Source organism: Maniola hyperantus, chromosome Z (assembly GCF_902806685.2).
Source record: "Maniola hyperantus chromosome Z, iAphHyp1.2, whole genome shotgun sequence".
Taxonomy (NCBI): domain Eukaryota; kingdom Metazoa; phylum Arthropoda; class Insecta; order Lepidoptera; family Nymphalidae; genus Maniola; species Maniola hyperantus.
Genome location: NC_048564.1, coordinates 7,573,119 through 7,598,239, shown reverse-complemented (window position 1 = coordinate 7,598,239; position 25,121 = coordinate 7,573,119). Strand labels below are relative to the sequence as shown.

The window sequence follows — 25,121 nt, the reverse complement described above, 5'->3', positions numbered from 1 at the left end:
AAGTTTTATTGTAATATTTAAAAAAAAATTAATAATAATAATTAATTTAAAAAAAAAAAAATTACAATTTATAAAGTAAAAGATTTTTTTTCATATCTGCAAGAAACTAAATTATTATAGGCTAACTATATGACACTTGCAACAAATTCCACACTAGTATCACATAATATTATGCTAGTACCATCTTCGTGATGAGTACTTAAAACATAAAACATGAGCGGATATAACTTTCAAGAATTTTTATTTCATTTCTTCAAGCATCGTTGATTTGCAATGGGTTTGCGAAATTGGACAGGCGGATTATATCTTTTCCGTCTCTTACAGAACGAGAGAGTTACTTCAAAGTGGATAATTTAAGGATACATTGTACAGTTATAGGCCATACCGAAATATTGAGTTCTTAAATTACTTTAATGCACGGAAGCTTCATCATCATCATCATCATCATCATCATCATTAACCAATAGACGTCCACTGCTGACATAGGTCTCTTGTAGGGACCACACGCCACGATCTTGCGCCGCCTGAATCCAGTGGCTTCCTGCGACTCATCTGATGTCGTCTGTCCACCTAGTGGGGGGTCTTCCAACGCTGCGTCTTCCGGTTCGAGGTCGCCATACGCCACACGGAAGATTAGAAACTTTTACTTAAGTACATTATAGGTGATTCTTAATGGAACCCCGAAATTGATATAGGATTGTAATTATTTATCAGCCTCTACTCACTTTTAAAAGATAACCTTGAGGTTTTTAGTTCTAAATTAAGTAATATTATATCAACTTTTGTTTCAAGATCCAAGGTGTTCAATCCGGTTCGGAGGGCCAAATGCTAAATCTCTTCCACTAAAGTAGTGTTTGCATGGCATTTGAGTGGCTATGGTTTCCTTTTCTGTCTGTGATATTGTAAACTACAATGAATACCTGTTAGATAAAATATATATCCTAAACTCACTTACCTTATTCCGCGACCCGCAATTGCTGCTCACATTACCCAAGTAGTACATTAATTCTTTTATAATTCCGACCGCAACATAACAGGGAATATATTATTTTATTACACGTGACAATGTCAAAACATGTTGTTTTACATGGACGGGAGCTATGATCAGCGTTGCATATTATATACCTGTTTTATATTGTGTGTTCCGTAGAGTCATCGCCAAGGTCTACGCCCGTACGTAGTCGAAATTCCGCGGATACGTACTAAGCAATTTGCCTTATCATTTCTAATTCGAACCGCTAAGATTTGGAACATCCTTCCAGCATCAGTTTTCCCCTCCAATTATAATATGGATTCCTTCAAGTCAAGAGTGAATAGGCGTCTTCTAGGCAAGTGCGCTCCATCTTAGATTGCATCATCACTTGCCACCAGGTCTGATTGCAGCCAAGCGCTGCTCTATAATATTATAAAAAGAGTGTAAGTACTATTGCAACAGAAATGGAGTGTTATAAATATTCAACACAAGGCAAATAGCAGTGACGAGAATCCGCTGAGCTTTTCCAACTCAATTCTAACTAAATAGTACTGGTAATAGAAAGCCATTAATGGTCCAATAATTGCAGGCGTTGCCGTTTGTTCCGCCAATCCCTCGCTCAGTATTACCAATTTCAAAACTTTTCTCGTAAGTACTAGTTTCTTGTTCCTTTTTTATGAAATCCAGTTAGCCACTCCTTATTCTATAGCTAAACTAAATTTTGATCGCTCAATCAATCAAATGTTAAATTCACATCAAAGTGACAAACAAGTTTCATCAAAATTGGTTAAACTGTTGGGCCGTGAAAAGCTGACAGACAGACACACTTTCGCATTTATAATATTAGTATGGATAGATTTTTGAAAACAGCATACTTAATAGGTATAACTGATAAAAATCCGGCATAACTTTCATGCTATGGGTAGTGTGGCCTAGTTGCAGTAGCAACTATCAGTCGATTGAGCTGGTAAAAAACGTGACTCAACTTGATAATAGGATGGGCGGACGATTCTCCGTCTGCATGGAAGGGCGCACAGCCCTCTGTAACGAGGTATACGACGCAAAGATGAATCATGACCAAAATAAACGAGAGTACTAAGAAATGAGGTCAGTAAATCACGTAGTATAAGATTTTTTCGACATCCCTATGTTTGGCACAATTTCAGCATGAAAGAGGTATTGAAAATCGATTTTCCCCAATGAAAGGTGTTCCAACACTTATCTTTGTCACTTCTAAAATTATTAATGTGAACTTCCCAAAAAATCGATGAGTAACTACATAAAGTATGTAACTAATTGATCCACCCCGGCTTCACACGAATGGGCGTATTTATTTATATCATGTTATTCATAAAAGTATTTAAAACAGCTGAAAACGGCAAGCGGCGCAAGTATGCCTCTCTTATAGAGAGTTACATTTTTGTGCCGTTTGCCGTGGAGACCCTGGGGCCATGGAGTCTTAGTGCTAAAAATTTTTTACGAGACATTTCACCGCGATTAATAGCCTCAACTGGTGACAGAAGGGCTGGCTCATTTTTTGCGCAGCGGATCAGCCTGGCTGTCCAGCGCGGAAATGCAGCCAGTATTCTTGGCACCATTCCACGCGTTCATGATTTATATAGTAATTAGATAAGGCTAGCTTTAAGTTTTATTGTTTTAATACTTAATTGTTACATTGTATTGTACCTTCTATTTATAGAAAGAGGGGCAGAGGTCATTTCGCTTATAAAGCTTCAATTGGTTCATATCGATATTGGGTACAAACCTACCCTTTTGTGAATAAGTTTCGCTTGGTAAAAATCTCGTAGGAGAGTGAGATGACAAAAACACCACTAAGGCATGAACAGATTCAAATCGCGACACCAGTGCGACGGCAACTGCACGACGATTTGTAATATAAGGAATTGTATTTAACACATGAATTGGTAGTACTCACTAGGGAAACGCCACCTTACTGCAGCTACTTGCTTTTCCTTACTTTACTTTTCTTTGTATTAAATAATATAATCTTTTTCAAATACGATGGTGCGGCTGACATATCGACAGTACGTTACCGAAAACAATCCCACTTCCAAACTTCCAGTCAGATAAATAGGAAAATAATTTTAGTTATCATATTTCAGCAATAAACATTCAGAACTTAATATATGAGTTGAAGATCATTATGTGATCTTTCTTAACAACACAATATACACAATGATATCATTTCTAGCATATCTAATTATTATGTTAACATTTTCTTAATTCTTAGTTACCAATAACATAGCTTAAATTCAAGTCAAGATGATATGCTTAGTTATTTTTTTGTATACTTAATAAGTTTTATTATTATTAGCAATCGGCATTGAAATAGAACTAGAAAAATTTCCTAATCAAATAATTAATTTTTACAAGAATTTTTGTATCGTCAAATGTATATACCACTCTTCGGGATGCCTTTCCTACCGAGATCCATTTGCCACCGGACCCGTGTTATGTGAAAAATACTGTAGGAAGCCACGTAAGACACGCTGCCATCGCGGAATGTTTGTGTTCAGGCCTTAATTATTGATTTACCATTTTCCAGTTACCCTCAGATTCGCACGCCCGGCCCCTCAAATTTTGCCTTCCTGGGGAATGGTTCCACGCGACGTTATGTCTCGCGAGCTTTAGTCTAGGGCTTTAATTTATTATATTCAGAGATTTACCCCGGCCAACTACAGGAGGGTAATATATTGCAATGTTTGTTTTTGTTGATGTGTTTTTTTAGAATTGTGTGTCGTTTGAATTTTTTATTATGTTTGTCTATCATTAGATGTATATTTGACAACCGACCTTCTTGGCACAGAGGTGGCGATGAGAACTTATAAGTGGGGATTTAAGTTTGATTCCTGGCGTGTACAATTTGGGAATTTATAACTTCTGATTCTGAATTGTCTCTGGTCTGGTCAGAAGCTTCGGCTGTGAATGGTTATCAAATTCAAGCGCTCAATGGAAACCATTTGTAAAAGGAAAAGCTGACTGAATGACTGACAACAACAATCAACGCCCAGTTCAAACTACTGGGCGGATTGGGCTGTTTGGCATGCAGAAAGGCAATATCACGTAGACATCCAATATGAAAGGATTTTTAAAAATTAAACCCCAAAGGGCTAAAATAGAGGTTTGAAATTTGTGTAGTCCATGCGGACGAAGTCACGGGAATAAACTAGTAGGTCAGTTTACGTCTCGATAAGTTTTGAAGATCGCGCCAAAAACGATATTTCTGTAATGGCGCGTGTGACGTCTTGACTCTAGTCTAGTGACTCTAGTCACCACATCGTCATTACCATTGATGTTGGAATCCCCCTGTCATTACTATCTTGCCAGCTAAATAAGTTTCCAAACATTTTCCAAAATATTTGTCATCCAACGTTTTGATTTTATAATGCGTAAACATCACTTTTCAAGTGCCATTTTAATTAACTTTATGTGTCAAGTTTCATATCAAAAGTACAATTTTAGTTATTATTTAAGATGAACTGTACTCTTGACATGACTGCAGTTAACCCATAAAATTAAAATGGTGCGTGAAAAGTATTTTGTACGGACTATACTTTTGTACATGAATTATAGTATTGCTCTGGCATTCAACAAGGACTCACTTTGAAGATATGAAAACAAAACTTCTGACTCCGAAACAAAAGTACCTAATATAGTTTACTAACATAATATAGTCAACTAAATTAATTGCCCCTTGTCAGTTCTTTGTGTTTTATAAAAAGGGAAAATTGACATTCGGATTGTATTCTTTCGTTCTAGTTTGAACAACAGGCAGTTAATACAAGGTTAGCCTTTAGCGTAGCGTAGTTTTGAACTAAAAAAATGTTTTTACTGAGAACTGGCTTTTCCCTTGACTTGTTTCTTTCTTAGAAGCCTACGGTACGGTACGCTAGCCTCCTATGGTTTAGTGAGGATCACAAGATAGCTCTTAACTGTGATTTCACCTAGCGGTAAGGAATGACGCAGCTTAAGGAAGAATTATGCTAACTTGAAAAGGGTGTGTGAGTTTTTATTGAAATCACACCTCTTGTTGGTTTCTACACAGCATCGTACTGAAAAATTGAATCGCTTGGTGGCATTCAGGTAGGACGAGGGTGATAACAGCCACGTCCATACTCTCCCACCTAATCAGAACAGAGACAAATCGCCCCTGCCGAGAAACGAACCCCTGGACTTCCCACTTATAATTACACAGCGCTCATCACTGCATCAGGGAGTTACAGACACAATATCAATTTCTAGATCTAGCGGTTCGAGCTTATATGTTGAGTTTATTTTTTTAAGTACTCAGGTACGTGTATAAAAGTAGATTAATCAATGAAATTCAGCACAAAGTTGTAGATATTACCTAGAGAACCTGGACTAAAGGTATTTTATATAAGAAAACAATTTTTGTCCCTACAGCTTTAAATACATAAATCCACGCGGACTGATTCAGCGATTAAACCTAAATAGTTAAATATTGATTTAAAACAGACTCAAAGACTTTATCTTTTAGTTCTATTTTTACACGAGTGTTATCTATCTATGTTAAAACAAGAAATAAAGGAAACCGGAAAACGAAACTCAGAAATAGAGACTTTAAGGTATTTGATACCCTGTGGGTGCTACGTGTAACTTTTGGTTATACTGGCATATCTATTTAAATTGAATGTTGTAACCATGTATCTTCGTATAGCCTGATTGCGTGATTTCCACGAACATTTTGAAATTCTGGACTCAGTTGATTAAACGGGCAGGTACAGTTTAATAATGGCTGGTGGCTAAATAAATAAGTAAAGGATAAAGTCAACAATTTATGTACAGTATTTTAAATTAAAAAACAGTGATTAAACTTTTTTTACCGTCGTGTGATCCTACGTTGAATTCAACTGGGATCGTAATATTTCTCACACTTCAACTTTCTATAGCCACTGTAGTCAATACTAATATTAAATCTATCATATACGTTTTAAATATATGTATATATTAACAAAACTGACTCACTGACTGGCTCATCAACGTTCAGCTTAAATTCTGAGACCGGCAAAGCTAGAAATTATGCACACACATACACACACACACACACACACACACACGTACACTTTATAATATAGATATATGATAAGATCAGATTTTATAAATTCCGTCGGGAGAAAAGCTGCAGGCCATCGCTAGTTTTTTATAAAGAACGATTGCTCCCGGTGGAAATTCCATAGCAGTTCCCTATGTTTTTCCTGAGTTTTATTCCTTGAACGTATTCAATCATAGTTGAATGAGGTTCTACTACATTTGGAGCCAAAAGTAGAAAATCAAAGTTCTAAAATGCTGCACTACTTCTTCCAGGTTGATTTATCGTCCCTATGCGAGTAGGTAAAGGTAACTTGGTATAAATATCGAATAGATACAATTTGCGACAAATGATAGATCACAAAATCAAAATTTTATTTACATTATTTCAACTACCTACTTAGTAATTCATGAAACTCGAGACTCTCTTTGAACTCTTGCATTCTTTGAGTGCAAGCTAAGTGTGACGGCTAAAAGACGTCAGACTAAGTCGTTACAACGAGCACTCTTGTTCTTGAGCCTTGTTATACTATATAGTCCGTAAAAAATGACTACTCCCGCAAAATTTTAACACTATGTGTCAAGTGTCATGTCAAAAATACGGTTCACCTTAAAAATAAGGACTCGTACTTTTGACATAAAATTTAACACACAAAGTTAAAATTGCGCGTCCGTTTTTACGCATAAATGTGTTATATTTTTACTTCATTTTCTTCTTCGGAAAATATTTTATTCTTACCAAAATAACTCCGTTTTATATTATCTCTTCTCATATTTTATCTAAATACAAATAAAATACAAATCAGACAGTTGCAAATTAAAATAGCAACGCATTAATAGTTAATTGCATTAGATACATGAGTTCCTGATAATTTACAAACAGAGATAGCGTTGGCACTGTTCCAAAAGAAATAGAAAAGAATTAAACAATTTAAACGTAGGTATCTAAAATAAATAATTCGAGCGTTACGGAAATTTTGTTACGTAACACTGATAGCTTGCCAGATAGAAAATTGAAGTTAACGAGTGTTACTCATATTATTATGATTATGATAATAGCCAAAAAGTTAGGTAGTAGATAGACAGGTACGTAGGCGTTATACATAGTAGGCGATAACTTTTAAGCAGGAGGGTAGAGTTTCCCAAGAATAGGGTATTTGACAGCATGTAAAATATATGATAGGGATGAACTCGTATTTTCAATTCAAACATAGGTAGGTACCTACCTACTTTCCTTATCTCAGAGTTACTGGTGGTCCATATTGAATATTAGTTTTGGAAACCAACTATTTAGTCAGTTTAAAAAAAAGCGAGATTTTACGAGAAAATCGACAAGGAAAATGATTTCTTTGTCTACTTTAGTCACGTGATCGTACTGTGATTGGCTAAATGTTTGATGACGTCAACTGCTTGTAAACAATTGTGTTTAGAGTGTGAGTTAATCCTTTGAGCTATGTTCTTTTGTTCTTCTGCGAATTTCCTCGTTCCGGATTTTATCCCTGAGAGTGATACCCAACATAGCTCGCTCCATCGCGCGCTGAGCGACTTTTAGTTTGTGGACGAGGCCAACTGTCAGTGTCCATGTTTCCTAATCCATCTGATAATATGAAATCATGAATAGTAACATAATAGAGAACGTCATTTTTATGCTATGTAAGCAGGGTAATTAAGTATGGCGATGGAGGAGCCAGTTTAGGTAGGGACCTAGGTAGGCTTAGATAGTGTTGTCTAGTCTCATTGGAGATGTTGGTGTCTTGACTCATAAATGAGGATAGTTATTGTTGAGGATAGTTTGTGTTGTCTCTCATAATGAGAGAATAATTTTAGTGCGCCCACGATGGCTCGGTTAATCTAAAATGTTGTAATCCTTACTTATGCGGTTCATCATCAATTATCATCATTTTCATGAAGGCAGGCCCATTTCCCGTCATCAGAAGTGGGATTGAAGTTTAGTAATTTCAATATTGATCTTCCTAATTCTCCGTCATAGTCTCTATGTTAACTTCTGATACACCGTCATATATTTAAGTAAAAATATACCATCAGCTCGAAACTTCAGTTTAGTGCTGACGTCACTAAAATGGCGGCCACGTGCATTAGCAATTTGCGGAACTTATACTACTTACGTAAAGCCGGTCGGTCCTGCGTCAGATTTCCGTCCCATCAGGCTATAAAAGGGAAGGAATAGAGAGTGCACCTTTGTTCACGCAAACACGTCTTGTGCACTATAATATCTATCGGGCAGTTGGCTAATCCATCAAAGGACATTATTACCTCTTATAGGATGTATACTTATATGATAAAAAAATGAAAAATGCTGCAAATAATAAAGAGTTAGTATTTGGGTTGGTGCCACACCTACCAGTTTTACAAATTGCCCAGTCGTTGTTATAGCTGAATATTACGGCAGGAACATAAATGGGATGATGGAGATCGGAGCGATATAAGCATACCTATAAGAGGTAAATTGGGTCAATGTTTTGCGACTGAAGGGTACGAGTAAATGTGATAGTTTGATGAGACGGCGACACGCCGCCTGGGCGTCCGGTGGAGCTGGTAACTACCCTCCCCTAATGTCAGGCAACATCACTATTTATGTTCGATATTTTTAGCACCCCCTAGTATTGTAATGAGACCCGTTAGAACTATCTCATTTTCTTTGCGCAATATTCGGCAGTCATTATCTATAGCATTATATTGTTATCGTATCATAGTCACGGGACAGTTATGACAACGCATATCACTCGATATGGGGTCACAAGGTGCTGGAATGGCGACCTCGCACCGTAAGACGCAGCGTTGGAAGACCTCCACTAGGTGGACGGACGACATCAGACGAGTCGCAGGGAGCCGCTTGATTCAGGCGGCGCAAGACCGTGGCATGTGTAAGCCCCTACAGGAGACCTATGTCCAGCCGTGGACGTCTATCGGTTGATGATGATGATGATGATGATGATGATGATATCACTCGATTGTAATTATTAAACAACGTTGACCCGAGTCGGTAACTGTATGGATGACCGACTTTGGAGGTCTGAATTCGTCGTTGAAGTCGTCGGTGCCAGTTGGTAGCTATCAGGTGACGGGCTGGCTCATTTTTTACACAACGGATCAGCCTGGCTGTCCAGCGCGGAAATGCAGCCAGTATTCTTGGCAACATTACACGCTGGCATGATTTGTACAGTAATTATATAAGGCTAGCTTTAAGTTTTATTGTAATATTTTCACATTAAAAAAAAATACTTAAAAAATCAAAATACTTATTCTTACTTAATAAACATAATATAACTTTATAAATATACTTAAACGATAAATTCAATACTGGTTTTGAAACTTTCTTAGGTGTGATATTGCTATGCAGGGAACTTGTTAGTAAGTAAACTATATAGCCACTTACATTGCAAAGTTTGTTGTAAGTTATCCCCAATGTCAGGCGCCAATAGTCTGCACTAAATAATATATTCCCTTTTCTATACACTATGTACTTAGGTGGAAATTCCACCGTGGAAACAAATAAACACCACTAAATATCTCATTAGTAAACGATGGGCTATCTCACACATTTTGTTCGAGTACTGTATGTACAATTACATGATATTATGTCTCTACTGTTTACGACACGTGTCGTAAATACAGCCCATGTTTTTTGATATACCTATATTGTAAATACACAAGTGAAGTGTATTTACAATATAGGTCTATCACAAAACATGGGCTGTATTTACGACACGTGTCGTAAAACGAGGAACAAAACGAGGCTGGAGCTTGAGGCTCTACAGAGGTGTCTCCCTCTTGATGTCTCTGGAGTGAATGTGGCCCCCGGAGTTCGTCCAGGGCAACAGGATTTTCGAATCGTTCCAAATTCAAAATGGTGTTCTAAGTGGCAACTGCAAAATGCAATGTTTTCTTCGCAGCTGCCAGCCTTAGAAGAGGCCGCACGCCTCTACAGTTTGTTTGTTGGTTAGTGGTTTGTTGGTTTGTCCTTCAATCACGTCGCAACGGAGTAACGACGTGATTTTTTATGGGTATATTTAAGATTTATTTATTTATCCCCAAAAATCAAAGAGCTCCCACAGGATGTAACACTTTATCCACGCGAACAAAGAATAACTCTTAATGGATTTCCATACCATTACTGGAGACCACCATTTTAATCATTTAACGTGAAAGGTTTATTAATTACTTACATTGGAAGCTGCAATTAATAATTTATCAAAATTGTTTTTGCACAGACCTAAAATAACAGAGATTACGTGAGCAACAAACAGATTTAACTTCGATACCCTATATAGCGATCCTCACGAAAACATCAGTTTTTCCTCCTAAAATTAATGGTGGAAAGGTTCAATCTTTTTTGTTTAATAAACAAAGGCTTTTGTTTAGCCATAAAAGCAAATCTCGAGACAATGGCCTAAATGTAATAAGATCTTGATGAAGCAAGTCAAATTAAGGCAACCCTTTTGCTTCTAATTCCTCGAAACGCAACTTATGGCCTGAGTAATTATGCCAGTTCCGCTTGATTTTACTTATCTTTTTGAGCCAACGCGATCCACATCCATACCAATATTATAAATGTGAAAGTGTGTATATCTGACCTTTTTACGGCCCATCCGGATCCGTTTAACCAATTTTAAAGTTTGTAACCCAGAAACGAACGTAGGCTAAGTTTAATGCTAAAAAAACCAACGAGTTGCCCGTCACAATATAGGTACTAGCTTCTACAGTATAGGTACAGTACAATATAGGTACTATGTTCTAGCTACTAGACCGGTTTAATTATTTCATTTATGGCCTGAAAGGGAGGATTCAGATATAGATTTCTCTATCTCCCTATGGAGGCACCCAACTCGGCTTCTATTAAACAAGTTATATAAATAAGCTCTATAGCTAACTTTTTTTTTTTAGAATAGAATAGAATAGAATGTTTTTTTATTCATGTAAACTTTTTACAAGTGTTTATGAATAGTCAGGTAGTTTTAATTTACCACTGGTTCCGAACGCCGTTCCCACCGAGAAGAACCAGCAAGAAACTCGGCGGTTGCTCTTTTTGATTTTTCAATTTACAATGTTATTATACCGTACTATACAAGCCATTGCAGCCCCATGCATTGCTGGAGCGAGTCAAATCCAAGCTTTTTTATCGTTTACATAGTCTGCGACTGTATAATATGCTTTTTTTAGGAGCATACTTACTATTCCTTTACAATTCAAATTAAAATTACTTTAAATATTCATCTTGATTCCTCAAATGAATTTATAATTAAACTAGATGATGTCTGTAACTACATCCTTTGTTCGTACGTTCCAGACATAAAATAGTCTTCTTCCGTCCATAGGATGCATGCCGTATCTTTACCAAATTTCGTCAAAATAGATTAACTGGATTGGTCGTGAAAAGGTAAAAGACAGACAGAAAGGCACAAAAATAATAAAACTGCAACAAATTACCTAATTAAAGATGTTATAGATATTTACTCAAACGATCTACGACAAAACCACGATATTTAGCTGTTAAAGTCGATTTAACGCCAGGTTTCGAATATTTATTTGCGGTAGTATGGTGAATTTATGTGAAACGATTCCATCACGCGAACTCAATTTTGCAGTGAAACACAATTGACATAAACACCACAATTTGATGACTTTTGTTACACAAATAGCAACTAACTAATAGCACCATCGTTTTTAAAGCTAAAAGTTCTTCTTTGCTATTTATTTACATAATTAAAAAGGGATAGACTAAATAAACTTAAATCTAAAATTAAATCTAAAACCTCATTGAGACCACCGCAGCGAGACATTGTACCCAAGATGCTGGCAGCATTACCCCTTTGGATGGCCAAACTAATTCTTTGACCAAGGTAGCTGCCAGCTCTCGGGTACCCGGTTGACCCGATAACCCTTTTCGCAATTTCCTCAAAAAGAGCTCGAGCCCCTGGGCCCCATGGCCCCAGGTCTCCAATCCAAAAGACACGAATATGAAGCTCACATCGAAGTTTCATATTTGCCCCTTTCGTCCTGTTTGGCGCTAATGGCCGCTGTACCCGCCATAGAGGAGGTCGCCTGAATATGGGATGCAGATTAAGTGTCTGCACGCGTTGCATCGCAAACAAGCGACCTGCCCATCTTGCAAAGAACGAGCGTCATACCATCAAGTCTCTTGCCATCGCTACGCACCAAACCAATAGGTTCCAATACAGCTGGCTTGGCGGCGGCAAGGGACCTCCGGGTGATGTATGTACGTTGGACAAACTATACCTCCTAATCTCTACGCTTTCAGGCGGCTTATTCCTAGTGCGCCCCATACAACCATAGTTTGGCTCTCATTTGAATACTAATCAATTAACCTCAAAAAAAAATTGTAGATGCGTTCTAGGAACTAATATCTGTATCTGTGGCTTGCCAGATTACCATTGAAATGTTTACTTTCAAAGTTACAAGGGCTCAAGGATTTAAATACAAACTATAAAACTATATATTTTCAGGGAAATCTGGCAAATTACACATACATCTACAAAATTGCTTTGAGTTATAATGGGTTAGTATTCCAATGAGAGCCAAACTAAGTATGTTTGTATGAAACGCACTGGGGAGCACGCTTGAGGGGCTTCTTTTAATCTTTGCGATATTGAACTAGTCTTATCCAAGTTTATCTCACAAACTTGACGACATCCTCAGATCATCGAGATTGTTTTCACGAAAAGGAATGTCTGAACATTCATTTTTCTGTTGGTCGTAGAGTATGCCAATTTAAAGTCAATCTGACTTTTCCACACTGAGCACTACGAGTAATTAATGAATACAATACAGGAACCGAAAATCTTTATCGAGAAAACAATCGAGATTGTTTTTAAGGATATCCATTGTTCGCTAGATAGATATTTTTAAATAAAATCTGAAACAAGCAAGGACGACCCGAAATAATAATATAATAAGGTGATACGTATGCAAGTCTGTTTGTTTTCGAAGACTCCATTTTAGGACCCTCCGCCCACTTTCAGGCGCAGTTTGTTTTTCCTCACCCTTTTTGTTCTCGACTACGTATAAGTGTACTTATAGCTATAAAAAGATGTGGAGATAGTTGAAACCATTGTACTTTCCTGTTTAGAGACACTGGCACACATATAGATTCTTCTTCACTCTGGGCTGGTTTCCGCACTTAAATATTTCCGTCTGTTGTGCGTCACATATAGATTTACTGGCACTGTAATTTTTTAATTGGAAAGTTAATATAATATATCTTTCCACAAAAATGGTGGTAAAACTTTTTTATAGGAAACTAGCGGATACCCAGTGTGTGCTACTACTACGCTTAAAAAAATTTAAAAATCTCTACAAACATCTTTACATTATTGCCTTTCTAAAACTGGTTTGAGACACATCGGTTGGATGGTTTCAAAGTACGGATAGCGGTAATACATTTTTTGTGTCTATTAAAAGATTATAAAGAGATCGTTTGACTTCAAAACATAGTATACATATAAGTACAGCCTATACAGAAAACAATAGCGTCCAGAATTTAGGAGTTCAATTTCTGAAATATCGGTATGAATGGCACGATAACGCATCTATTGTCCTCTGCCTAGTTTCGGTGTACCTACTGTTTGCAACTATTCCATATGAATCCATTGGCGAATTAGTTTGGCCATCCAAAGGGGCAATGCTGCATCTTGGCTACGATGCCTCGCTGCGGTAGTCTCGATGAGGTTTTAGATTCATTTTAATTTATTTTAGTTTTAATTAAATACTTTATTGTTAAAAAATTTAATATTGCGTGTTGATGCGCCTGCGGTATTTTTATATTCAGTTAGGTAAGTTTGAAGAAAAAATGGACAAATATTGTTTAATGTTTTTATTACACTGTAATAACTCCGCTTGTCGTTGTTTGGGTTACGATTCGTTATTTTTATTGCCAAAATGTATACCATAAGCTTATGTGGCACAGAATTATGATGAAAAAGTCTTTATTTTTCATACGCTGCACGGTACAAATAAAATGAGATAGGCATAGTCCGTAAAAAATTACTCCTCATGCGCCATTTTACTCTATGATTCTGGGTAACTGTCATGTCAAAAGTACGGTTCAACAAAATCGTACTTTGACGTGAATTTTGACAAAAAAAGTTAAAATGGCGCGTAAGGAGTAATTTTTTAAGCATTATAAGTGAATCTAATATGCAAAACAGGACGCACACATTCTTCATTTTATTTTATTTTTATTTTGTTTATTTGAAAGTAATCAACAGCGTAAACACATAATTATTATTTAAATTTAAATCTAGGTATAACAGAAGGCCAAAAGAGATTACTTAAAATTATAATTAAAACTATTTTAACAGAATAGATTTAGGATAAATGTAGGTATATACAATAATTAAATTACAACAGTGTGTGTATGTGTATTCGATCAAATCTTAATTATTTGATTACTTTTTGTGGAAGTTTTTTTATATTTTTCTATTTATTTATTGACTTAATGAAAAGTGATAATTTAATGTTGTTGAATGTTATGGTCAGTACAGGTTACAGTAAAACTTTTATAACTTATTATTATATTATAATTAAAAAAGTTTTTTGAATTTAGGGTGCTGCGTGGAACCAACATAATATTTTGTTTTTCCATTCATACGTACGACTTGTGCCTACTACTTTTCAATATCCCCTTACTTAATAATTAAGTATTATCTTAAACAGAATTACAAATTCCAGTTCATATACCTAAAATAAGCTAACGAAATGATCCTTCGTGTAGGGCACACTTTATACTGTCAAGGTTTTAATTAAAAAAGCTCCGGAAATATGAAAAGGGCGTGACATTGTACCCGTTCAATTAGCTTTTCGCATCGCATTTATTATAAGCTAAGGAAAGCCTTTTCTCAAAATGCTGCCTAATACTGTAATAGGACAAAGATCCTAATCATCATGATTAACCCACCGCCGGCTCACTACAGAACACAGGTCTCCTGTTGGTATGAGAAGGGTTTTGGCCATAGACTACCACGCTGGCCAAGTAAGGATGGGCAGTTTTTTCAAGCCTTTGAAAATATTATGAAGAACTCTCAGGAATACAGGTTTCCTCACAATGTTTGGCTTCATCGTTAAAGCAAGTGATATTTAATTACTTAAAATGGATATAACTCCGAAGAGTTAGAGGTGCGTGCCCAGGATTGAAACTAAGATCCTAATAGATTAATCTAAATAATACTGAAAGATTTATTTTTAAAGTAATCTAGTTTTAACAAATTTTACTTTGAAACTATCTGATCTACTTAACTCGGTTGGAATGTCTGAAAATAGTTAAGAGAAGTTCAATTCATTCAATTAAATTTTATTTATTTTTAAATTAGGTCAACTGACTGAATAAACTAACAGTTCAGTTTTCCATAATTAAAACTAGCGCTGGAAATGCTGACATACTAGCTTAAACCCGTTTCCCCATGTCCTTCGAAGAAGCTGTGATAGCCTAGTCGTTAGGACGTACGCCTCCTAATGGGAAGTCGGGGGTTCGATCCCGGGCACGCATGGCACCTTTAACTTTTCGGAGTTATTTACGTTCTAATTAATTAAATATTACTTGCTTTAACGGTGAAGGAAAACATTGTGAGGAAACTTGCATGCCTGATTATTCTCCATAATCTTCTGAAAGGTGTATAAAGTCGGCCAATACACACTTGGACAGTGTGGTAGACTACGGCCACAACCTTTCTCACTCTGGGAGACCCGTGCTCTGTAGTGAGTCGGCGATGGGTTGATCATGATGATGAGTATATAAATAATTTTACCTACAGTAGGTACAGTGTAGTGGAAATTAACCGAAATGTGCTTAGGCAGATAGATTAATTTCCAGATACAGTTCAATTGAATGTCGGCAATTTCCGATGAATGCTTCCAATATACTATACAGGACATATCAATTGCAATCACTTTGACCAACACAGGATATGAGGTCCACTGTCCAGTTGACTGACCAGGTCAGGCCAAAGTCTTTAGCAGGGTAACACATTAATTTAATTAATCAGTAATCAATTCCGATATTATATATGGGCATAAAATGGGAAAAATAAAATCATCAATCACGCCACAACGCGACGGAGCAATACACCGACGAGATTTTTTGCACAGTTACCCACAGTAGTAGGCTGTTAAATTTCTGTGAGAAAATCAAATAGCTCCCAATATATTTTTGCTAAGCTAAACTTACGCAGACGAAGTTGCGGGCATCAGCTCAGTCATTAAATACAATTATATCCCACTAAAACAATATGTCAAATCAAAAATTCTCCCATATAAGCGTGACGTGGGTAATGCGTGGATATAAAATATAACGAAACAGATACGAACAAACGGATAGACATTGTTTTTTTGCCCTGTAAGATCTAGCGCGCACCACGGAAAATTTCCGTACGTTTTTTTCCGCAAAACTGTGAACTATAGAATTACATAGAAGTGCGCGCACTGCGGAATTAATTCCGCGCCGAATTTTGATACCTGGATTAAATTTCAAATTTGCGGATTTTAAAATGCATCGCACCGTGGTGATGAATGATCTAAGCTATATTACGATGAATCGTTCAGCGTAATATAGCTTAGAAATGACAGGCCCACAGCTTCAGTTGCCCACAAGATGGTTTAATGTATTGTTATATACCTATTGTAACTTTATATGAATTAAAAAGAGCAACTGCTGAGTTTCTTTTCAGCTCTTTTCAGTTTAATATTCATTCCGAATCAGTGGTAGAGTCACAGACATAGCTCAAAAAATACTGGTCGTCCTCTTTGTAATAAATAATTCCTTATTAGTAGATTAGTTTATTAGTACTCCATGGTGTAATTATTACACAAAGCTCATAGTAGGTAACCAGCAATAGTAGCCAAGACTCCTAAACTATTTGGCATCTATACGTCATCATGCCGGAACGCTACGTCACCCAGCGGAAGTGTTGTAATTTGCTGGGGCCACAAAGTCTTGTAACAAAGGAACGCCTTAGGGCTGAGCCAATTTAGAAATGTACTTTTCTTACTTTGTTCCAGCTATCAGAAAGTAATCACGTTTTTTAATCTATTAATATTAGATAAGTTTTTTTTCTAAACCATGTAATAAGAATAACACGTATGTATGTATTGCAGCCAGGATTAGACACGGATATACATACCTATTAGTGGACAGTCTGTATAAATCAAAAAGATGTAAACATACTTTTTAAGTAGGAGCTTTAATATTATAATTACTGTAGTAACTGATGTCTCTCTTGAAGTGTGTTAATCGAACTTTTTAATGAGGTCAACCTATAAGGTTTAAACAGATTCTTCCAGACGAGTATCCAATTAAGGGATTCTCGAACTATCCATCACATAATTTATTTAACATTACAGTCCAGGCCTGAAATAAAGCAACTACCGGTTGAGTAACATCGGAAGATCGAGGCGAAGCCGGGGACATTCCAAGGGATTTTGAAAGACCGAGATGCAAGCCAAGTCCTTTTAAAGTAAACCAAGAGGGTTATTGCTATTTCGGCCGGGACTTGTACAGGGCTTTACTTCCATTAGCGAGGAAACATTATTATGTAATGGTAATAAACCTTACCATACCTACAGCGTAAAATACACCAATCCGATCGTGACGGTCTTATTCAAATACATATATATTTATATATTGGTCTAATTAGAAATATCTACTCTCATCTGTTATTTAATTGTAATAGAGAATATATGGTATCAATCGAATCAGTAATTTGAGAATACAATAATCATCAGGGTGGTGGTCAACGGTACTGTACCGGAACTGTAACTACACTGATATTTTTGTGTTTTTGTCTGTGGTACAGTCCACGTGTGCACAATAATAGCCATTCAGGTTGTATGAAATGAAAACAAAATATGGCGATCAAAAAGGTACCTACTATAAATATCAAAGCTACAAAATACTTTTCTATTTTCAAAAACGCAATTTAAATAGAGAATTTATATGTAAACCACGCTCACAAATCCACACATAAAACTAAAAGTAGCTGTTAGTTTCACGCGAAAATATGTCAGTTTATAGAGAAAAGTTACGTTTATTTTCACGCGTAAGTATTTTCATAGACCAAAGTACAATTTAGTTGCCTCTGGGGAGCGCGCCATGGTCTTAGAGTGTATTTTCATTAGGCTAAGAGTTTCTGGGCGTGTTTTCCAACTTACACAATAATATAAAAGTGTCGCTGCTTCAGGCTATTCCACATTACGCTATCTGTGTACGCCCTTGAAAAAGTTTTAATTTTTATATCCATTATCTATTCTTATCTAAAACAACGGGTAATTTAAAAAAAAACATTAACTATAAAGTTTGCATACTGAAACTAAATAATCATAATACGTCTTGTAAAACAATAGTACATTTTTTTAACGATTATGGCGAAATCAATCAACCGACAAATAGGTACACACGCAGATAGAAGCATGAAGTGTTGAAACTCTACTAATTACTTAATCAGTCTTCTAATAACTAATTGATACTATTAGATTTCAAATTGTAATACTGGTAAGATATTAATTCAATCATTTGATCGTAATGCAGTTGTACTAAGTTGCTAATTGCGTATCTAATTCAAATGTTAATTAGCTTTAGGAATAAAAAGTTTCATACTCGAATAACCAGGAATAATATTATCTTTTTTTAATTAATAATTTGGGGATTGTAACGCGTACAATCTGTCAAATCGTTTTACAGATTGTGTGTGTAATAAATAATTTTGTATGGCTGAAAATTATGACTGACACACAATCAGACTTAAAGACACAATCAGAGTAAACTAACACAATGGTGGATAAAGCTTTAGTCACATTGAGTGGAATCCTCACGCTGATTGTGTCAAAAAAGATGTAAGGACGTGTTCAAATTGGCGTGGGTAGTGGCAAAGTAATACATTCACAATTCACGCTAATACACATAATATACTCCGTGCAAAATTTACATCAGTTTAACCGAAGCTTTATTTTTGTCATACGAAAAAATATAACCGTACAGTGCCTTAGATAGCTAGTCATTCTGAAATCCTAATACGCTTTTACAAGTTACATACCCGCTATGGGCGGCACAAAACCGTACTAAAAGCTTATCAGTGATTTATACTGTTTTAGGTAAAGGCTGACGCGACGCTCGAATAATAAAACGCGGCATCAATACGTTCTCTTACAAAATGACAAAGTTCTGCAATTTATTTCTTCATACAGCGTGACATCACAAAATACAATCTTATTGAGAAGGGTCTAAAGCTATAAAATGACCCCTAAATATTTTACAGATGAAAATGACCCGTTTCCAAATTATTGTTTTATGTTTTTTAGTTTTTTTTATTATTTTAATAAACTAAGGCATATATTTGTTCACTTTTAATGTTTTTGTAATTGATGAAAATGGTTTTTTCTTCAAAAAATTACTAGAGTTCTATTATGTGCAGAATATTTAAAAAAATATTCACACATTCTTAGCTCTCTAACACTAACAATAATCTACAGTTGACTAGCTGAAAGACTAAAAAATACAAGCTCAAGCCCAAACTCTGAAATACGATATATTATTAATGAAAGGAAACACGACCCTCTGCAATGATGATTACGATAAAGAGAAAAAACTTAATTATAACGTTTAAATTTAACCTATTTATTGAAATAAAATAAGAAAAATGTGACCCGCTAATTTTTCAAACTTAAAAATCAATATCAATGTTTTTAGGAATTCCAATTGTCAACCCTTTTCTAGGTATCTCTTCATCCTGATTAATATTCCATCTCATGCACGGATAAATATCGGCTTGATTAACTAATCTTATAAGTTAAATGTTTATAAGAACCTGCATACCCAATATTATATTAGTCAGTGTATAAAATAACAATATTTGTTAAAAGAACATTCCATAAAAATTGAGTAAAAGAAACGGAAACAATAATTTCTCTAAAATAAATTCAAGGCTCAACGATGTACATTAATGGGGGATAAGTAAAGTCCCTTTCTTCGCTGAGCATTAATCACGGCATTCGACCTTCATGTTGAGATCGTGCAAAAATGATCGGTACTTTATTAGGCCGCTACGCGAACGCTTACAGGCGACGTAGGCCGTAGCGCCTCGTAGAGTCGTACGAAATAACGCTACGAAATAATCTCTTTTCTACGTCTAAGTGATTTGCGATATCATTCAAAAGTATTTATTTAATTCAATAAGTTTTCTCTTACGAGTCTCTACTACCGTTTGAAAAGCAGTCTTTATAAGAGTCTGCAAGTTTTTTTTTTCAAAAGTTAAAATATTGTAGCCATATTTGTGTATTGTTAAAAATGTCTAAACAAATGTTTTTGTAGAAAACAAAGTTTGGTTAATTTTAGTAGCAGTGGTTTTAAAAAGCACTGTTATCGATTTTTCACACAATTGTTATGCGTACATTATTTTAGTTATAGGTGTGTATGTATGCATAAATAACGTGGTACCCTTGTTTGTTTTCTAATAAGTGTTCAGTGAAGCGAATACTTTTACGACTATGTCGCCTCGCTTTAAGTCATTATTATCGGTTATTTTGTTTTAGCGCACTCTCACAAAGCACTGTCTCGATATAGTATTTTGTTATTAGGCGTTATTACAGCCCAAAATATTGTATTAACCTTATTTTAATAAATTAAATAGTCAAGAGCGTCGCTCGTGGTCGTTACATAAAACAGCACTTTGTAGCATTCGACCTCACACGATGTTATAACACCTGCGATCTAATGAAATAATATTGTTATAACTAACACAAAGTGCCGTCGTTTTTAACCAAAATTTGACTTATTATTAACCCATAGAAAAAAATCTATTTTTCTTACTCCTTTCATTACAACGAAATAGGCTTTAAATACGCATATATAATGATATATTTTAAGTAATTAATCTACATTACGTTATGTAAGATAAGATTCATTTGCTTTACTTCTTTGAAATATATATTGTAAAATTCTTTATTAAGTCATACCATTGAAGTACTTACTCAAAATAGCAAAACAAAGTTTCGGTTCGATACTTAATTTAACAAGTTACACTTATCTTATAGAATGCTGTTAAACACAATTTAATTCGCATAGCAGATCAGTTAAAACATATAAAGCTGTAATCTAAATGGTTTCCAGAAATGTTATATAACCAATTATTTTATGGTAAATATATTAAATATATAATCATCAAGTAGAGCTTACCGCTTCAGGTGGTGAGTGAAGACTGGTAACAGTGCTAGAATTTATTAGAGTGAAGTTATATCTGAACAAAAGCTAAACGAGTCAGAAATGTATCCCGACGGAGTCGCGACGCGGCTGTTCGGGCTTGTGGCTCACGTACGGCGGCAATGCGCTGAGGGTGCGATTTCGTGCGAGCGTGGCGGTGACGCGGGAACAGGTCCGCGCGCGAAGGCGACTCGGGTAGGAATTGGCGTCACCCTCCACCAGGGTTACGTAACGCGCGGAGTAGCGCAGCGGCCCCCGCTCCCCTCTTTAAGGGAAAAGATGAATGAGTAAAGTTTCCTAACGGACGTTAGTCCATGGATCTCGCTTGTTTTTGGATCAGTCCGCGATTACATATAGGAGTTTTGCACATGCGCGATTATGGTTTGTCGCACTGATAATGCAGCTTCGTGTTTTGGACGCGCGCGCCGGTACATTTGCGATTCTTAGCTTCCTTGTAACCTCTTAAAGCCAGCGGTCTTTGTCCTTTTGTCCTTGCGGCAATCGGAAGCTGCGACGTAGCCAATTGAATCTAAGTTCAACATAATGTGAGAGTAAACGAACGTACAAACAAACAAACTTGCGAACTACTTCCAAATTTCATAGAACGTATTTTACAGATCATTGAAAGTGCTTTTGTTAGCTAATGAAGGGTAGCGTAACTGAAACGCTGCGCAGATAATAAAAGCTTAAAGCACTAATATAGCGGACCGACCCGCCTGAAGGCGATATCATGTGTTTTTAAATTTGCAAGACCTCCTAGTACTTAAAAACTTTTTGGATCCCTCTCCAGATACACAGGCACATTGTTAGAAAAATAATGTGTCGTTACTCATCGTAGAATACTAGATAATAGAATACGTAGAAAAGAGTAATCTAACAGATCTAGATATATAAAAGGAAAAGGTGACTGTGACACGATTGATCTATCAACGCACAGCTCAAACTAATAGACGGATTGGGCTGAAATTTGGCATGCAGATAGCTATTATGACGTATGCATACACTAAGAAGAGGTTTTTAAAAATCCAACCCAAGGGAGTAAAATAGGGGGTTGAAATTTAGGTAATCCACGCGGACCAAGTCGCGAGCATAAGCACGTCACGCATATACCTAGTCCATACAAAATGACTCTTCACGCGCCATTTTTACCGTATGGGTCAACACTTTTAAAATAAGGTCTTAAATAATACTTTTGACATGAAATTTGACGCAGAAAGCTAAAATGGCGCGTGAGGAGTTAAATTTTACGCGTTTTCATCAATATATTTTTCAAACTAACCAGCTCGTTGGAAAGTCTGGAGAACTGCAGAGAAGCAAGCTCTCTTTGCGTGTTCCACCGCCTTTATAACGTCAAGAGGAGTTGTTTGACCTTATTTCACCCTCCCTATTTAAACCATACTGGCATTTTCACCCTCATCATCTGGGTGCCTAGTGCACTTCGATCACCCTTTGTGCCAGATATTTTTCCTCGCACATACAAATTGTGAAACTTAATCTCTTCTGCAGTGTTGGGAATGTTCATTTTCATGTTGCATCAATTTATATCAGGTAACCCGCCTGCTTGCATGCTCGCTATATACTTATTATATTTTTTTAATCCATATATTATTTCAATTTATCCTTAAATCAATAATAATAATATGTTCAGCAATAGTATTTGCAATGATAAGAATGTCCCGCTATATAGAACGATCGCGCCAGCCTATGTTTACGAGTAGGCTACGATAGTGAAAACTGATTAAATACGTACGGACTTTTCACACTCAAGAGTTGTTGTTTTTGACTCTGTGGTGTAACTATGTGAATTTCAAGGATTCTGTTTAGGTTTAGTATTTATGTTATACTTAGTTCAAAGCTAAAGTGCCGACACATCGCTTTTGACCTAGGCAATCGTTAGGAATGTCGATAATGTTTTGTGCAAAACCAAAACATCGGCTTCTAACTACCGAATATATTTTGGTCCATTCGCGGAGTGGCTGAACTTACAGTTCAAAGATTTACAAAAAAAAAAATTTTACTGATTCACCTTTGGACTAGGTTGTCCGGAACTATGTATTTTAATGGGACAGCATTTTGATAGAAACAATTTTTTTTTTCATGTTTACTGCTATTCAAATTTCACATCACAATAATGATATATCACAGAACAAAGATTATCTGACTCCACGTACGTCATCGAAAGTAGCCTAGAACGAAATCATATCCCTGAAGATTCCACGCAATCATGACTGTCTTATTCCTAGAGGGTGTTGTAAAGCACGAAGCTCGTGAAGGAGGTCCTGAATGAGGTGAGCCTTTGAAGCCGAGTGGAGGGTACGAGCCCTTGATCTATTTAGCAAAATGAAGGTTATATAGTCAGGTGAAGCCAAATAAAGTGAGTCTTTTAACGTAGCACGTGTAAAAACCTGTGTACACAAACTTATGTTTGGGCTAATCACAAGTGACTTAAATTACTTATTATTTATGTTTTAAAAATACGTGAACATGCGAAATTATTGAGATAACAATAAAGTTCATTTCACACTACGGGATATAATATATATTATGTCCCGTAATGTGAAATGAACTTAAATCTTAAACTCCTAGTATCCTATTTTATCCAAAGTCTTATACTTATTATGCATTTAAATACATAATAAGTATAAGACAGCCTAGTCCAAAAAGTCAAAATGGTAAAATGGAATTTTGGCTTTGGAAATAATTATTTCTAATAAATATTAATTAAAAATATAAAAATTATTATTATTTGAAATTAATTCAAAGAGAATAGAAAATATTATAATAAAATCTTAAGTTAGCCTCATGTAATTACTATACAAATATTACCCGTGTGGAATGGTGCCAAGAATACTGGCTTCATTCCGCGCTGGACAGCCAGGCTGTCTGGATGGATGGTCTAATCGCGGTGAAATGTCTGGTAAAAGTTTTCAGACTTTTTTTACTATAGTCTGTTTTTCAAAAAAATTACTAGAATATACATTTGAATAAATTAGTAAGTAGGTAGTACAAAGGCAAGACGAACAGACTGAACAAAGTAGATAAATATACAACTCAGAAAAATTAAACATGCACCTGTAAACAATATTGTCGATACAAAAGCATTGTAAACAACAAAACATTTTAATTAAATCCTTGAATCTTTCAACTCCACCTCCGCTTTTCAAATGTGAATAAGATTTAATATGTTTCGTAATAATGACAACACTTATGCAAAATATAGTGTTGTCGTTTGGAAAGCTATTGCTAATTTAAAAAAATTACCACAAGAAAAGTTAAACAGGTTTCATTTCACACTACGGAATATATATTATATTATAGTCAAGTGAGGAATTTTGAACAAGAAGACATCTCGAAGCTTCCTGAACGCTGCTTATCCGAGTTGGATTTGGCGGTATAGATTTATGTTTCTGTTAATAATTCCGTGGGAACTCTATGATTTTCCAGATAAAAAATAATCATGTCTTTCCCCGGGATGTAAGCTGTCTCTGTACCTACCAACCAGTATAAATCGGCCAAAACGATGGGGCTTGAAAATTTAGCAGGCTGACAGACACACTGTCGCATTTATAATATTAAGTGTTAGTAATATTATTTATATGGAGCTTCAAAGCTTTATGTAGCTTCCATTTTTTATATTTTATATATTGTTTTATTTTTTGGCTGTCTTATTGATGATGGTGTACAAAAAAGCATATTTTATTCAATCATTATAGGTACGATACAACTTTGAATAAATATTAAAATTGTCTTACCATTACCGCCAACCATTGACTTATATATTATTATTACTTCGTATGGACCGGATTATTGTACAAACAAAATGGCACCGACTCATTGGTGCTTATCCACCAATGC

The 25,121-nt window shown here is 35.8% G+C and overlaps 1 protein-coding gene across 2 annotated transcripts in view; it reads right to left on the bottom strand.

The window, feature by feature from the left end:
• Positions 1-21,451, bottom strand: part of LOC117995869 (frequenin-2) — a 127,339-nt gene extending 105,888 nt beyond the window's left edge. For both annotated transcript variants that reach the window (XM_034983881.2, XM_069509105.1), the window contains exon 1: positions 21,243-21,451. The gene's annotated coding sequence lies outside the window, so the exon portion shown is untranslated. The remainder of the gene's footprint in view (positions 1-21,242) is intronic.
• Between the last annotated feature and the right edge of the window lie 3,670 nt (positions 21,452-25,121).